Here is a 6810-nt window from a genome sequence, read left to right on the forward strand (position 1 = left end):
TAATAATAATAATAATAATAATAATAATAATAATAATAATATAATAATAATAATTCAATGAGACTAATCTCAATCTGATGGGGAAGAGGATCACGTGGTAGGGGGGGCTTGATTATTAGGTGAGGGCCGCTAGCTCACAAAATAAGGTAATTTTAGTTGATTTTAACTACTTGAGCGTGATTGTTTTAGGATGCGACTGGGGGAGGGGAGAGTATTTTTTGGAGGCACGTGCGCTGCCCGCGCACCCCCTTCCCTAGATACGCTTCTATCGTGATGTAACTACTTTAATAGAATGAACTAATCACAATATTTTGAAATTATCTAGCTTTGCGACTTCAAAGAAGTAGGGCACTGCAGTGATGAAAGAAAATGATTGAATGGCCACAGATTGGTAGCACGTGGTATTTAGTACAAGATATTCCATTATTATGAACCGTAATAAGTTTACATATATAATAGAAATACCTTCATTCGAAATGATCACTGTAATAAGGTCTATATGCAGAAGAGTCAATATATACTTAAGATGTGATCAACAATCCATTACACTTTCAAGACAGGTAGACATTTAGTCTAAGTTAATTCAGAGTAAGGAAAACAAAACAATATAGAATTAAATTCATGGAACATAAAGGAATCTTGTTGTCCATGAAATTGAAATAGCCAAATCCAATTACTTTTTTCACTGTTCATCGAACATGCGAATTACCGGAAAGAGTTAGAAATGTACACATTTCTCTTCTTTTTTAAACCCAACGTTTTATTTTTGGTTATTGCTGCTCATTGTTTCTTAACATCAGAAAACTTTAAAAAAAAATTGCTTTGGGCTACATCCAACTAATCAATGGACCTTTTCAGAGTGTCAATCAAACTTAACAACTGACCACCAATCAGAACAAGACCATGAATACGTGCGTGTCTCACGTACGCACGTGTTTGCGTAGGTTTTTAACACTGTCGTTTAGACCTTAGCAACAGTGTCCAAGGGGCGGGGCTTTGCGGAAACCTCTATTCGACCAAGTTGCTTTTAGTCCCCATATTCAATTCAGTTGCGGTATAAATGCATAACCTTTAACCATTAACTTTTCTACAGACAAATGGCATCATCCTCCGTAAACTGTGACCGAAATATTCAGCCCTCACCTCTCTCCTCAAGAACTTGTGTCATAGCGCTCTCCTATGCTTATAAAACAATTCGTTTCTATGAAGGTTGTCAAAGTTTTCCCTTTTTTGAAGAAGCCAATACTTAACAGTTTATTAGACAGATAACATACCGGTATTCATTGTAATGTAATGTAGACTTGAATGTAATGTAGTTAGATTTATATAGAGCTTTATACCGAATTGGTCCCAAAGCGCCCGATGTCGCTTTGATTAGCTCTTACAGTAACTTGCTTCTCAACTAAGGAGTCTAGTGTGTGCCTCCCCCCCCACCCCCACGCACGGTACCAACTGCTCTCGCCTGTCAGAGGCTGAATGGACCAGTATACCGGGGTAACCCCCTACTCCTCTCGAAAGATGTACTGAGTTCTTTATGTGCACATGAGCCCTTATTCGAGAAGACTTGTTCCACCACCAGAACCGGTAGGTGAGCCGTTCTACCTGTGCCGATATTATCAGTGGCGGATTCGGGGGTGGGGGAAAGCTCCCCTCCACTAATTTAAAAAAAAAAAATTCTACTAAATTTTTGAGATACCATTTCCGGCCATCTAGAGGTGCAACAATCATAAATTTTCTTAGTACAAACCCTCTATCTGTGAAGGTCCCTGTTTGGGCCCCTTTCTATTTTAAATTCTTGGATATCCGCCACTGATTATGACCTCTTCTTAACCGCTCGGCCATCAAACTCGCCTTCGTTTGTTCTTGTCGTCTTCGGTGCCACTAATTGTTTCTGGTAATTCGGAGGCAATGTTGCGAGTATATAGGCAGATTCGTGCGCGATTGATTGAATGACCCATTTGTAAATGCGTGTAGAATTAGGCGGAACTCACGCGAATCAGTTCCTGTCTTTCGGTCAAACATATTATCTTGCTTCACTGTTCACGCCGTGCAGTGTAATGAGTCACTTTATTCAGCAAACAGACACTAATAAAATAATATAGTAGGCCTATCTGACTGTCGTTGTGGAATACTATTTACTATCAGACCTGATAGTTCCGATTGTATAATTTTTAGAGTTTACTAATAAAAAAAAAAAGAAAAAGAAAAAAAAAAGAATGAAAAAATAAATAAAACTAATATTGATTTCAATCTTATTTTGCTGAGAATAAAAAGAAATTTCCGTAATTAAGTATCATGATTGAATTGGAAAACACAGTTAATACAACGAAATTTGATAACATTATGACATATCATTTAAGAATGTCATTGGTCATTGTCGGTTAATCAGAATTATTCTAACCCTTTCGGTATTATAGACCTACATCGATTAACACGGCTGGTTTGAATACAAGGTCTAAGACTAGATAGATTTTCAATGCCAAAATATAATATCAAAATAGATAAAGCATGAAAAATACAAGGATAAATTCGAAGGAATAATACAATACAAGACCTAGCCTAACTAGGCCTAACTTTGTCGACCTGTCTTTGTTTTTGAACTAGTATTGCTACAATAAAAATACAGACATACACTAGTATATACATCATTAGAACATAAGACTTATAGAATGTGTGTATTATCATAATTAGTGGATAAGTTTGGATAAGAGATTATTATCATGCTGCACTGCGTGTGACGTAAAGCGGGACCGCAATGACATAATTTTTACACGAAGGAGCAAATTCAGGTGCAATAATCGAAGTCCACTCAGCAATAATTACATCCTACCGGTCGAAGCACTTTAACAATGTCATAGTATACAAAAAAAAAAATAAAAAATAAAAAAAAAATCATATATTAGGCCTATTAGCAAGTGGCTTTAAATCACTCAATAAATAAGTACTGTATAAATAAAACTCCACCAGAGAGCGAGAAACAATTAGAATAAATAAGTAACACTGGCTATTAGCGCTGGTTTGGTTATGGATCGCTGCCCTGTTGCTATGCGCTGTTGCTACTACATTATTTTAAAGTGACGTCGTTAATAACACTAAAGTCTTGTTTGCGATGAAATTAATCCTAATTCTATATATAGAATCTCTGAAATTGATAGTTTACACAAGACACAAGTCATATAACACATTGCGGAAAATACAAACACCGGTGACACTTTCCATTTCAATAAAACATATGCAATCTTAACACTAAACAAAACTGAGATAATCTCGGCAATATCGTGTGACCTTTCATGATTGCGCATAGGAACGGCCAGTGAGTAATTACCCTAATTATACTTTATATCTAATAAATTGCTTGATAAACTACGAAGGAATTAACGCGTGTGATATCGAACGACAAATCTGTTAACAGTATCAAAATAATTGCATTCTTCTTTAAGGATTAATCGCGCTGGCAATTTGTCCTCATCGAAGATGGCTGCCACTAAAAGTATGGCATTTACAAACGGTTGTTAAAACTGATTGAGTTTGTGCCTGCTTATCCGCAAGCTCGACGCTACACCGTTTAGACCTATAATATAATCGTTAGCGTATTGTCTAATACACATTGATGTATCAAAGAATTATAACTTAATTGTTTGCAAAACCCATAAAACGAAGTTCGAATCTTATAAAGTTTAGGCCTACCTTCACGCACAATCTATCTTGAACCTACCACGGCATTAAAATTATCGTTAGTGTCTTGTAAACTTACATGTCGATGTATCAAAATCTAACTTAATTCAATACTCATTAGTAAATAGATACTGACTCTTGAGGTAGAACAGTAAAATCCAGGTTTGTAGGTTGAATCATGACCGTGAGTTGATCACGAATTGAAGACGAGCAGTAAATACTTGTGTTTACTAATCTTCCTTATGTCCTGACATAGAATTCTTTATGGCTCCAGGCCTTACGATTACACTACGATTCGACTGTAGACCCAAACACATCGATCATACAGTAATTTGACAGCTTCAATATAAACCGGAAAGCCGGACACATTGCGCCGGGGCTGACCGTCGGCTGACCAGTTCATTTCCGCGCTGTGCGATGAGCGTTTGACGACACAACGCCGTCTGTTGATTTCTGAGGGAATCGTCGTTCAAAAGGATCCATCGCTTGCGCCAATCACGTTGCGGTAAAGTGGCAATCGTGTCGTCATTCTCTAATTTTTTTCTATCATATATTAAAAGTACCGTACATGTTACACACTCACTTTACTGGTTTAATTTGGCCAAAAGAAACCTACAGTATTGGGGAATTATTAATCAACACATACGGTATATACCTTATTGAGCAATAAATCCAATAATCGATGTACTGTATTAGGAAATCACACTTTAAAATCGGTGGCACACACAAAAGTGGTGTATCCAAATTGACAATTCATTTCATTTTCATTTATTGGTATAAAAATACTCAGAAGGCAACACAGAAATTTGGAAAAGATTATAAGAATGACTTACAATACATTAAATATATAAAAGCTTATAAAATGACTTACAATATCAGCAAACTATTTAAACTTGAAACTAGGCATAGGTCTATAAAAACATTTCTTTTAAAATATATAATATGATATTGAGTGTAGAAGCAGAAAACATAAGAGTTGTTATGTACGTTTAATAATTTTCCATATGTTCTGCTGAAAAAAAAATTCCGGCAACTGTGTGTTTGGTACTCTAATTTAGGATACTCATACCACTAAAATAAAAAAAAGAGCATCTTCACTATCAAAAACCACATTATTGGCTATAGGCATAATGCCTATATGCTCTATGTTTTTAAAATTGTTTTTCGTATCCAACAGCAAGCAACTAACTCATTAATCAGATGATGGAACCTATGCTTTGTAAGTCACTTTATGAGGCTCAGGGAATAGTTAATGTTAGTCTTGTGAAAAGTCCTGGTGCCAGAAGAATTGAACCCAGGATCCAATAGGTAGTCCACACCCACCTCAGCACCACCATGGTTGGAGCAAATTTTAAGGATAGGTCTCTCTAGACGCCCGGAAATGGCACTCTCAGATGGTAAAAATGCTTTTGCAAACCAGTGTTCCTTCTCGACAAAATTATTGACTTCTTCCCGACCGGAGCTACTCCCCTCTCTTAGACGCCCTTCCCTTACGGGCGCCGAAAACGTCGTATAAAGGATCTATAGTCTATTCTATACTTGGAGTCGCAAAGCAATTATGATGACACCTCTAGATGCCAGGAAATGCCACTCATTCAGACTTAAAATTTGAATATTTTATCTCCATTTTTTACATTTTTACAGTATATACAAATACTGTATCTCCATAAAAATTGCAAAAGACAAGTCTAAATGTTAAAGTAGCATTTTTCATACTTTGATAACCATCAGCTGTGTTTCAGAATTCGAAAGTGCGTTATAATTGTGATCATGGACTGGAAAAGCTGAATTAACGATTTACGGAGAAAGTGCATTTTCACGCATTGATCAAAACAGATCTGGCTCATTAGCAAAGAAAACAGATTGTACTCCCAAAGAAAACGTAAGTAGTTGTTTTTGGATGAGGAGGACCTGGTTTAGCGTATCCATAAATGAAGGCATTTCTGTGGAAAAACTTCACACAAACAAGTATTCGTATGAATTATTATCGATGTGTTTAAAAAAAGGGGGTTTGAAAGGTAGTTTTTATGATGTGTTACGGTATTGACTGTAAAATGAGAAACTTAACTTCCCGAGCTGTGAATTATCACCGGGGATATTCTGGTTCCACTCTTACTAGAACATTAAAGAATACCGTACCGGTAGTTGTTTTTTGTTCCAAGAGAGTTACATTTCTAATGAACAAAAGTCTGTTTTGACTGTACTGGTGTGGCGCGTAAAAGCTAATTTTTGGTGCGAATTGCTCTTTCTATAATCAAAGGGAATAAAAATAATAAAAGATACGAGATTGTAAATGCAAATATTTAACTAAGATAATAATAATCATTATTAATTATTAGGTATTATAATGTTTATTTATTACGGCATACGACACGGGGTGTGTTAATCTGTAATTGTAACGTATGTATACTGCATGTTACATCAATTCGCAATACTTGTGTGTCTGGATCGTCCAGAATATATTATTAACGTATTCTTATGGTATTGAATAATTTATAAAATATTTTCTTTTATTATATATGTGAACATGATTAAATAATTAATTTATTCTAAAATGAGATAAACACGGGGTTTATAGTATAACTATTGATCAATTTACTTGTCTCAGCTCCGACGTTACAAAAATATTTAGAGAAAATACGTGCGTTTTTGTTCAAGATTTGTAAAAAGAAGTTACCCGCAAGGAGGAATAAAAAAGGACAGATTCTCAAATCCATGCAACTAGCCACATAGTAAATTATTACTGTTCAAACAGGCCAAGCAGCCTACTGTAAACAAATCTTGGCTACAGATGTACAGTTTGCCATATAGCAGCAGAGCCGGATCCAAGTTTTGAAATAGAAGGGTTTCTTTTTTTTTTTTAATTTGGCATATGGCCCAGCTATATTAAATATAACAGTATAGTATTATTAACAAGTGGCAATCCCTTACACAAGACAAACAAATACACGTGATACGGTACTCTATAGGCCTACTCTAAATGTCATTAGTTGCTTTTTTGGTCGTGAGAAAAACTCGACAAAATTAAATGGACCCAAGACCCTAGGATTCAAAGGCAAACCTTTTAATCACTAAGATATAGCTTTGCTCAAAAAAGTTGTAATGTTAGCCAGGCAAAAGAACAATGGCGGCGCT

General features: G+C 35.7%; 1 protein-coding gene across 5 annotated transcripts in view; it reads right to left on the bottom strand.

The window, feature by feature from the left end:
- Positions 1-6810, bottom strand: part of LOC117123681 (alpha-1A adrenergic receptor-like) — a 21979-nt gene that overhangs the window by 7296 nt on the left and 7873 nt on the right. Inside the window, exon 1 of one of the 5 annotated variants that reach the window (XM_033269687.1) lies at positions 3812-4069. The exons of 1 other annotated variant lie outside the window; for it this stretch is intronic. The gene's annotated coding sequence lies outside the window, so the exon portion shown is untranslated. Of the gene's footprint in view, positions 1-1747; positions 1872-3687; positions 4070-6810 lie in introns of those variants that run through there. 3 more of the 5 variants (XM_033269684.1, XM_033269685.1, XM_033269686.1) reach the window with 3 other exon arrangements.

Source organism: Anneissia japonica, unplaced genomic scaffold (genome assembly GCF_011630105.1).
Source record: "Anneissia japonica isolate Jap-2015-1 unplaced genomic scaffold, ASM1163010v1 scaffold287714_len2871179_cov188, whole genome shotgun sequence".
Lineage (NCBI taxonomy): Eukaryota > Metazoa > Echinodermata > Crinoidea > Comatulida > Comatulidae > Anneissia > Anneissia japonica.